The sequence below is a fragment of the Lissotriton helveticus genome, chromosome 11 (genome assembly GCF_964261635.1).
Source record: "Lissotriton helveticus chromosome 11, aLisHel1.1, whole genome shotgun sequence".
In the NCBI taxonomy this organism is placed as follows: Eukaryota; Metazoa; Chordata; class Amphibia; order Caudata; family Salamandridae; genus Lissotriton; species Lissotriton helveticus.
The window spans coordinates 419,286,207-419,297,302 of NC_136072.1; positions in this window are offsets into that span (position 1 = coordinate 419,286,207).

The following is an 11,096-nucleotide window of genomic DNA, read 5'->3' on the forward strand; positions in this document are numbered from 1 at the left end:
CAGAAGTCTCTTTCTCTTGAGTATCTCGACTCCCCACTAAATGGTGTTCTTTGACAGATATCTCTAGCACCTTTGAGTCCTAAACCCTCGTTATAGGGAGGTATTTGACAACCCTCTCTTACACTTACAGATCTGGCCTCATCCTGGGGAGGAGGTCTTCGAGAATTATCCCCTACACTAGAGGGTCTATTTCTTTCATTATAAGGAGGCGGACTTCTCATAAACAGGGCATCTAATAATTCATCATCCGACTCCCCAATGGGCACCCAATGTTTGCACTTTTCTGTCTTCTTCTCCCCCGCGGAGGACCACCCATTGGCATCATTGGAAACAGTCCTTCTACAATCATATTCTGTCTCCACTGTTTCATCTTTTTGTCTCGGGTCTCTTGTTTCAGTTTCGGATACCATTTTGTTAAACCTTTATCCATGCGGGGCTTGTCTCTCTCAAAAGCCTCAATCTCCCATTCCTCTAGTGCTTCGTACTGAGTTAATCTAGGTCTGGGATGTAAATCATTCATCCGGGTTCTCAAATTAAATAAAATCCTGCCATTAAATGTACCTTCTAACGGAAAAGCCAAAATTCCATCATCCTTTGTGTATTCCGCCCAGTTTTCCAACCATACACACGAGTGGTACCCTTTATCAAACATCATGAAAGATGCGGGAGTATTCGGTGGCGGAATGACAACACCTTCTCTAGTTTTAATCGGTTTGTCTTTTTTGAAATAATTCTTCACTTTATTTACAAGGGACAATTTTCTCTTATTTCCGTACATAATGTCTGTTTTATGACCTTTCCACTGATCGTTCTCAAACCCCAACAGTCTTGGATCAGGTCTAGTCGCAGGTCTATACGAATGCCACATACGATTTCTGCGAGTGACTTTGTTTACAAAATCACTTCCAATCCAAGTGCGTCTTTTATTTTCGTGCAACCAATAAAGTGCACAGTTTCAAATAATCTCGACCAATGGGTGCGCGGCCTTTTCGTGAGACAGTTCTCACGCTTCGGCACTCACCCCTCCTTTACAATTTCAGCTCCGCTACACACCCGCTGTCTCGACCAATCCCAGCGCAGCACAGAGTGACGTCAGAGCAGCTTCGCAACTGACTCCCTCCTTCACAAGGTAACGGAAACTTGATTTCTCTTTTAAAGTGCAAGTGCTTTAGTTATTTAACAACATAAACACATTCGCCACTGTACTCAAGTGTCTAGACAGTAAAGATTTGTTTCACTGCAAGTAAACTACTTCCATTTACTTTTCACACACTACGGATAGATCTCTTCTGCCTACCCTTCACTCAAGCATTAAGGAACCTGCTACTTCTTTGACTCGTCCACTTCTTTTCGGGATATATACAGAGCCCAAAGTTTCACCAGCGAACCCCATTGCTATTACCCAAGCTCCGACGAACCTGCTACTCCTTCCGGTGTGACCCTCACTAGGTTTATATCACAATAGAAGTTTTGCCAGCGAACTCGTTGCTATCATTTATTCAACTATTCATTCAGAAAACCCTAATCAGTGCTTCCAGTTCTGCCTAACCTGCACCAATTTTCCTAGAGTAAGTGACCTTAAAGCGCAGTGGATTCTCTTCACCACTCGCTATTCAATTCCCCGGGGATTCCCAACAAACATAAAATACTTTACTCACAAGTGGGTTAATACATATATCAGTATATCAATAAGAAAAACAGTTTAAAACATTTCATAATTTTTCAAAGCAAAGCATTTCACGTGAGTGATCAATTCACAAAAATGTTTACCTTTTTAGCAGCAATAATTTTCTCGATTAGCAGCAATAAATTTTAGCAGCATCCAACCTATCTAGCTTAACTAGTCCTACCTAACTTTAACTAGTCCCTAACCATCCTCTGCTACCAGAAAATTACTGATAGAGATCGCAGGTCACCCGACCAATAATTTTACCATATACGTATCGGGCCCATAAGTTTCACTTTATCATATGCATTAATCAGGCGACCTTACTCTCTACTACCAGTAACCCTGATTCCTTCCTATGTTATTTCTAGCGTACCCGACTTACCAATCCACCGTTACGGGTACCTATGTCCACAATGGATCAGGGAGCTAGCTGTGAAAGAAAGGCAGGCAACAAAATACCACTTTTATATTCTTCTCTGCATTAAAATGACCACAGACTACTGAGAAGTTTTAAAGATTTTATCTAGAATTCAGATTCGGAGATCATACAATTCACCACCAAAAGGCAATCAATGATTAAAATAACGAAAAGCACATAACCATAAAGAAAGAAAATTAGGGCAACCATTTTTGAGTCTAAAGTGAGATGAGAACAAGGAATATGCTAAGCAGGTTTCAGGAAGATAACTTAGGAAAGAACAACTATAGATGGGGCAAATGAAGGCACATACTAAAAAATGTACTTCTGGGAAATATTTAAGTTGGGTGAGAATTGGAAATCCTATACATCTAAAGGAAGGGGAAAAAGGGTACACACTATAGTGCTAGCAACCCTACTTCAAACAACATTAGAGAGGGGAAATCATAATCCACATCTATATTTCAATAAACGGTATGAAATATTGTGCTTAAAAGGAAGGGTAACATAGGAACATGCTAAGAAAACAGCAATAACATATGTGCTTTCATTCAGTAGCTTTGCAAGAAGCATGGAAAATCAATTATGCGCAAAGGTATGTCTTTATTAAAGCAAAGACAGAAAAATAGAAAGGTGCAGTATAGAGTTCTCAGCACTATATATATTTACCTAGAATGGTGTGAAGACCAACCCTGGCCACGGATCAGTCAAGGACAGGAAATACCCCAAGGAAGGACAGTCATCAATGGGACAGCAGGTGCAGAATGGACACCCCAGGACAGGACAGGAAACCCAGATTAGGATCAGGACAGGACCACCAAGGAACGACCAACACCCGCAGTTTGGAAGCAACGCCTGCGCTCCACCCTCTCTGCAGCTATCAGTCAGAACCCCGATTGGGTTAGCGAATTCCCCAGCAAAGTGCTCCGCCAGCACATAAGGTTCAGTAAAACCTCCAGAGTCTATGATATATTTCGGACAGAGTGCTCCGCAGCACCTCTGTATCAGTCACCTATTGAGTGCGTTGGGTCAGTGACAGGTCAGCTATTCAGACAAGTCGGACAATTTCTCTAGCTAAACCTAGGCTAGTTATACTGTTTTCGGGTCAGTGTACCACCCCCCAAATGTTGCAAGTGTCAGAATCCCCAATTTCGATTGGTCCCCAAGTAGGATAGGTCAACACGCCAATCACAATTTACGTCTACAAGCCCCTATTTACATACTTAGGAACCGCCTATTTGAATTTGGGGTTCTCATGAGAACTTCTATTGAATACAATAGAAAAATAACATTTGTATCGATTGAGGAACAGTGCAGCTCCATCCTGCTGGGTCGCAGGTCGCGTTCACAGGAGCATCTTGACTGTGGCTGCCAGCTGGCTGAGTTCCATTGCTCAAGGTTGCCTTCTCTCTGCCATGTTGCCATGCGCAGAAGGGACTTTCAAGATGGTTCACGTCTCCTTCAGACCCCCAATATCGCGGTACATGAAAAGTAAGCGAAAACAAATTAAAACATAGAAATAAATGATTCACTGTATACCGTGAATAGCTACTCTATACCCCTTACTTTATAATATACTATTGCGTGAATGATTAGTGCAAACAGACAATAACACGAAAGCATTTGCACAAGGATTTGGTCCACCCCAGAATTGCTAGATTACAGGAATGGCCTTCGAGAGTTACTGAATCTGGACTTTTTTAACTCCATTCTATGGTTTGGGCATATTAGAAAATGGCTCACAATGATGGGCTTGTATTCGTTGTGGGATAATCCAGAGAATTTACCACCATACGCCAAGTCCATAGTAAAGAAAGCCTTTTGGTCTTATATGACTAATAAGCTTGCACATGAAAGCAGAACTGGGACCCTAATACAAGATTTCTTATCCTTTAAAGATGAACCCTGTTTTGAATCCTTTTTGGACGAAATAGAGCCCCCTATGGCGAAGTCTCTTTTTCTGAAATTTAGGTATGGGAATCTTATGTTGAACTTTAATATAGAACGTTGGTCAAAGAAAAAATTGGAATGTCTGAACAGCAAAAGTGGGAGATGTCCTATGTGCTCAGCCTTTTGTATGGAGAACGAGGTCCACATGTTGTTTATATGCAAAGCGTATTCGAAAGCCCGAAAAAGATGGCTTAAACCCATGTGTGCGCTCCTAGGAACTAGATCTTGTCTTACAGCATATAGGATCTTAAAAACTAACACTGCCCAGTTTATTGTATTCAGTATTAGTAGGTTCCTCTACTCTGTGTATTTTGTTCGCAGGAAATCTGGCCAGATGCTTTGAGTAGGACTCCTTCAAAAGCTTAACTTTTTGCTGCTAAATGAAATATGTTTTAAAGAGGCTGGCGAAAAATTAATTTTGTACTGAATCTTAAAAAATTAATTGTTTTTAAAAGTATTGATGTACGTATATTGCTATGATCCTCTGTTTTATGTATGTATACATGTGTGTCTTTTATGGCCAACCGGCCGAAATAAAGAATAAATAAATATTGTTTATAAAATATAGCCCCGTTGGAGTTACCAGTAAACAATCTACACCCAGTGGTGTCACAGTGGAAAGCCACGGTCTGTGGTACTCTTAATTAGGTCTCAAACTGATTCCAAATCCGACTTCTGAGGGCTTCATTACGAGATGCTCAGGAGAGGCGAGGAGGGACAGAATTAACAATGTCGGCCAGTATCCCTTCCATCCCCCTGCTCCCTCCCCCATGCCACAACTTCCTGGAATCACACGTTTTCAAGCCCTGAAACTGACAAAAAAAAGCAGGGCCTGGAATTACGAGGTCGAGTACTCGTGTTTTTCCCCAATTACGGGACCATTTTCAATTGCATCAGGTGCATTCTCGCAGGTGGGGTAACGTGTGCTCAGGTAGGTCCCAAGGATACTGCTGCCCTCCCACTCTTCAGGGGTCCCTTAGTCCGTTTTCACTCTCTCACAAGAACTAGAAATACTGTACCTTTGGTTCCACTGAATAATTGTTTAACTGCCATACAGAAGATTATAATTTGACAAATCCATGCGGCCTGTACTTCGATCATATAATAAACAGTGGCTATTGTTGCATAAAGAAAAATCTAAAAAGTATCACAAGTTCTAAAACGCGAAGGAAATATTATATTTCGGATGAACTCTTTACTGGTATTCGACCACGCATTTGTAAGTTCAGTGTACATTTGGACCATTACTGGGGAGAAAAGTCCCCTAGTTATTAACAGGACGGAAAACAAAATTCATAATAATCTATTAGAAAAACATATATATTTTTAAAGTAATGTCATATCACTGAGAGTGTATATTTTCGAAAATGGTGGGTCCTAAAGAGACTTATTCTTTCCGGGTGTAGAGCAAGTGAAACGTGAGTTCGATTGAGTCTCTACTATAATTGAAATCAGTAGAATGTGTGAGATGGGGTGAGCATCCTACATAATTATATCACAAATGAAGGTGCATCAGTTTCAAAAAGACTTACCGAAGGGTGTGAATTTTATTCAGAACGTATTAAAGGATTGTAGGGCCCGATATACAAAACCACTTTGTGATCGCAAACCCTGACATTCACAAATTCGCAGGGTTTTCAACCACAAAATCCCTTTTTTTCTATTTACTAAACCGATTTTAGATGTCAGAAAATCGTTTCTGACTTGCAAAATAGGTTTGTAAACTGCTTTGGGGCAGCTCCTTCTAGCTGCGAGTCTCTGTGGTATTTTTCAACAGCTTATGACAATTGTGGTCACAAACTGTTGATCGGTTACCACCAGTACCTCAAAGGAGGTGGTAACTGATTTGCAAAGTGAAAGGTGTTCATTTAGGAGACTCTCTCCTTTGTGAATCCTGTTCATGAATTTGGGCATAGACAGAGGTAGGAGTACGCCGCTAAGCACATGGATGCGGCCTTAACCATTCATCACTGAACAGTCATACAATTTCTCATATACCGGTAACCGTGTGAGAGGTATGATTCCACCCTTGTGAAGCAAGGTTCGTGGAGTCACTGGTCTTTCCAGTAGCAGCCTTCTCGACCCGGGCAGCACAAAATGGTTGCTGCTGACCAGAGACACAATGCTGCCCTCCTGCTGCTGAACCAAGCTCGAGCAGGGGAAGGCAGGACAATAGGAATCTAGCCACATGGAGGTGTGACCACCTCACAGACAGGATTTAGTGTATTGGGGCTGGGTGGGTGCACTTCCAAAGTGCCTGAAAGTCTGCATCTGGGGCACACTTGGTGTCCCGGTGCATAGTCCAGTACAAACCAGTTCTGGGAGCTGTTGGCTCCTGTTCTGGCGTGAAACTGGGCAAAGGACATGAGAGTATCCTCCCTACTGACCTGACCTTCTCCCGTGGGCATAAAAGGTTCGACATGGACTAGATTCTGATCGAGTAACCACTGAACTTCGACCGTCTGGGCACTCTGGACTTCAACTGGGCCTGACTTAATCGCCCTCTCCATCCAAAGCATTGTCTGTGCCCGTGCACCATACAGCCTCCATGCAGGACCTGTGGAGCATCAAGGACATCTGAAGTATCTCCTTTGGGTGAAGGAGTCACTCCCCTGTATTCACAGGCACCGTAATGCAACTGATAGGTCTGCTGATCCTGAGGCTCTGCAGGTTCCAAAGGCTTTAGCAACACAGGAGGTGGGTTCCTATGTGCGTTGAGATTGAGCTGCCATCTCACATAGTTTGAGGCCAGTATCCCTCGTGGGGACTGCATAACCTGAACCCCTATGCACCAGGTACTTTTGCAATTGCAAAATTCAAGCCAGAAAAAAGGGATTGAGGCTACTATGCCTGCACTGGTAACACAGTCCCTAAAGTATACATATATGTGGGTGCAAAAGGTCTGGGATACAATCCCCTAGATCCCAAAGTTAGAAAACAAGAAATTGTTTTACAAATCAGATTTACAAAAAGTGACCCTGCACACCTCAAAATTAATAATAATAAACAAGGCAGTATAAATGCTATTTATGCATATGATCGCAATCGCTCCAATAGTTCTCCCAAGAATTCCAAAGTCAAATTTCTTCTGTAAGCAGATTCTTTTATTCACAGTTGATGATTAAAACCAATAGCCAACGCGTTTCGTCCGTGGCCGGACTTCTTCAGGGATACATTTAAAACACAAAAAATGTATATATAAACATATTTACATCAGGAAAAATATACTCCTTTTCAAAATTATCCATACAGTTATTTACAAAAATAGGGCAAGAAAAACCAGACATTTTACAATAAGCATTATTCAGAAATGGACCTTGGTATTTACTTTCCTTCTTTTCTCAGGGAGAACAAAATAACATGATTTGCACTAGGTATATATATAGCGCACATGTTTCCAAAAGTGTTTGTCTGACAGAAAATTTCAGAACAAATTTGACAATTATTTAGCCCTTTTAATTTAGCAAGTATGATCAAGAAGAAATGCAAAAAATGATGAACCACGGTGTATCTACTCATTCATGGTCAGTTGATAAGTATACAAATCCTACAATTTAGTTCCATTGATTATAAAGTACACAATACCTTTTTATCGAATTTTCTATTTGGTACTGCTTCACATTGGTCTTCACACTTGAAATTCAAATATCCTGTGAACGGATATTTGAGATCTTTAGTATTTCAAACAGTAATTATTTCATTGGTAAAGTGTGACTGTTTTAGCGACAGTATCCTTTGATCACAACTAGTTTTTGTTTTTGTTTGTGTTTATAACATATGGCGGCCATCTTTGTATGTATATATACATCGCAAATAACAAAACTATTCTAGAAATGGATAAATTACAAAGTGTTTATCCATGTTCATATTGTTGAACAATGTGAAACGCACACTTGTCATCTCTTTTGGTGAGGAGAAGATTAATAAACATATCTACGCACTTTAGATTGCCTATCTCAAGATGGCGGCGAGTATTACTGTAAACTTTCGTGTGCTTGTTCGACCATTCCAAAATGTCAGCCTTTTTCGCGAGTTCGCGAACAAAACATATACACCCTAAAGTGACATCGATTCGATCAAAACTTAGTATGTCTCGCTATTATTTTACAGCTATATGCAGTCACTAATATTTTTCCTGATGTAAATATGTTTATATATACATTTTTTGTGTTTTAAATGTAGCCCTGAAGAAGTCCGGCCACGGACGAAACGCGTTGGCTATTGGTTTTAATCATCAACTGTGAATAAAAGAATCTGCTTACAGAAGAAATTTGACTTTGGAATTCTTGGGAGAACTATTGGAGCGATTGCGATCATATGCATAAATAGCATTTATACTGCCTTGTTTATTATTATTAATTTTGAGGTGTGCAGGGTCACTTTTTGTAAACCACTTTTGCAATTGCATATGCTTGTTGGCGTTCCCCAACTAAGTACATTGGGCTATTAATAGCCCCAATCTCTGTGCATATTTCATACAACAGACGTTGGCCTCCTCACCCTCTGTGCCCTGCAAGCTGTGACTTTGTGAAACTGCCAGAGGTCCCCTTGTGACTGCTGTGCCTTTGGCCTGTGGGTCCATTTGAGGGACAACACTGATTTTCTTGGACTCCTGTGGTTGCTCTAGGCCTGCCCTTACTCCCTTTGCATTGGTGAGTCTCTGGTCCTTGCCGGGCCAGACTGTGACCTTCCTTGACCTTCTTTGTGGGTTGCCACTGCCCAGGCTTGTTGGTGCTCCCGCCTGACACCTACACCTCAGCACTCGAAATCCTTCATGGGACAGCTTGTAACCAGCTCCGGGTTGTCCTAGACGTCTCCTGGTCCCCGTGGCTGCAGAGTCAAGATCTCCATCTTCACACCTGAAGCTCCCAACAATGGTGGGCATTCGTCTACCGAGTCTTTGGTCACTCCTGAGTGACCCAGACTTTGTCCCCTCTGCTTTCAGGTTCCTTCCTTCAAGATTACACATGTGGGTTCCACTGGACACTTTTCTTCTTTCCAACAGTGGCATTTCTTTGAAGACTCCCATTGAGAACAACAGTGGTTTCCGACGCTTCCTAGGGATAGATAACTCTGGTACTTCAGTATCCACGAGTGGGGTGGCTCTCCAACGTTCCGTGTTCTAAAGGGTTTCTTCATAATTCACTGGGAAGGGTCCTTAAACACTAAAACTGCAACTGTGATTCTCCCATTGAATTGTGCATAGCACAAGGCATGTTCTCACACTGCACCCGTCCTCCGTGGGGTCCCTACTTACTCACCTTGTGTGGTTCCTTGGGGTCCCAGCGATTCTACAACCTCTCGACATTCTCTTGGCTCGAGTCGTGGTTCTTATACCACTATTTTAGTATATGGCTTGAGCTCCTCCTGGAGCCCACTGTGTATTAGTGCAACTTACGTTTGCTTCTGTGCTACAGTATTGTGCGCTTTGTGTATATCTCCGTGTAGCAGAAACTGAGAGGTATTTAAGGTGTTTTATAATAAGAAATACATATTTTTATAACAACTGTGTGGTTCTCTTTTCATTTAACCAATACATTAAGGTTGCATTCTGGTAAAGCAAGCTGCTTAACATCCCTACAAGACTAAGCCTGAAGGCTGCTTTCCACAGCTTCCACTTGGATAGCTTTCTAAGGTTATCTTTGACCTCTTAAATCACCATAAGGGTTGTTTGGACTGCTGCCCACTTTAATTAGTGGACATCATATACCAGGCCAACTTCTCTCATGCACCGTCTGATTCTCCTATTCCTGTCCTTACCCACCAAGTGGCCCACTTCCTGTGATCCTTCCTACTCGTGTAGCCTCACTCTTTTGGTGACATCACCTTTTCCCAGTTGTCACATTGAATACTTCATCTGGTACTGCTGTCCCACCAAATGGACTCTTTCTTCTGTTTGTGTATGCCCTCCCCCCAAAGTGGCTTCACTCTACTCAGACATACACCTCAACACCCAACAGCCACACACAGTGCCTCCACAGCCTATCCAACATCTATCTTTCTCAAGTATGTCTGCTTTTACCATGTGCATACTTCCTCTATGTGTGTCTAGCCCCGCCTCTAGTGATAATGCACAGTGCTTCCAGAGTTTCAGTTTCCCTCCATCTATCCACTTAGTCCCACTACTACTGGACTGTACTACTACTACTGCACCACTGCTGGTGTGCCTTCACAATTTGATAGGTTCTGTTGCCTAATGCTATACTGAAATGGTTGTGGTCTAGCATATCAAGTAGACAATGCACCCGATTTAATTCTTGGCAATAAGGATACTCCATCACAAAAGAGACAGAGTATCCTTACAGCCAAGAAAGCGGTCTGCCTGCCAAATTTATATGCCGGTGTACTTTAGGATTAATCACAACAGAGACTATTCCATTTTCGCAGTGTGTAATCCTCTCCAACGGCCCTGAACTCCTGCACTCTTTGAAGTTGTCATTCTTAGTTTCCTCGGCACCTTCGTTGGACTCCTTAATGTTGCCCTCTTGGTTACCTAAGAGTTAACTCCGTTTTGTTGTAGAAACTTACCTGTGTGTGTCCAGCGGTGTCCTGGGGCCTGCGCTCGCTTGCCTCAGTTAGAAATTCATATCTCTTGAAGTTCTTTTGTCTAGATATGGGACTGACAGGTGTATGTTGTAAAAAGTTCTGCATCCAAATAGACTGAATTTAGGAGGACTTTTGTATAAGGAAGTTAAAAAAAATAAAAGTTTTTTTTCCATAAAAATATACTTTTCAAGTACATGACCCTTCAATCTGTCCTGGAATCTACGACTAAGTGGAAAGGAGGCATTGAAAAGAAGATTGTTTTAACAGAGTTAATAAAAAAGAACTTTTTTCAAAAGGACTTATAAAAATTGTCAGACCTCTACGTAATTAACACCTGTTTGTGTGCCAACTACACAATCTCATTTTTATAAATATTTGTATTGACAGAAACTCAGCACAAAGAAATTGGTCCTCTCGAATATACTTCACCAGGGAAAGCATTGTTGAGCGTAACAGGAACAACATAATCATGGGGTACATCAAGCTTGAGAAGCAGGAGACATAAATCACTAT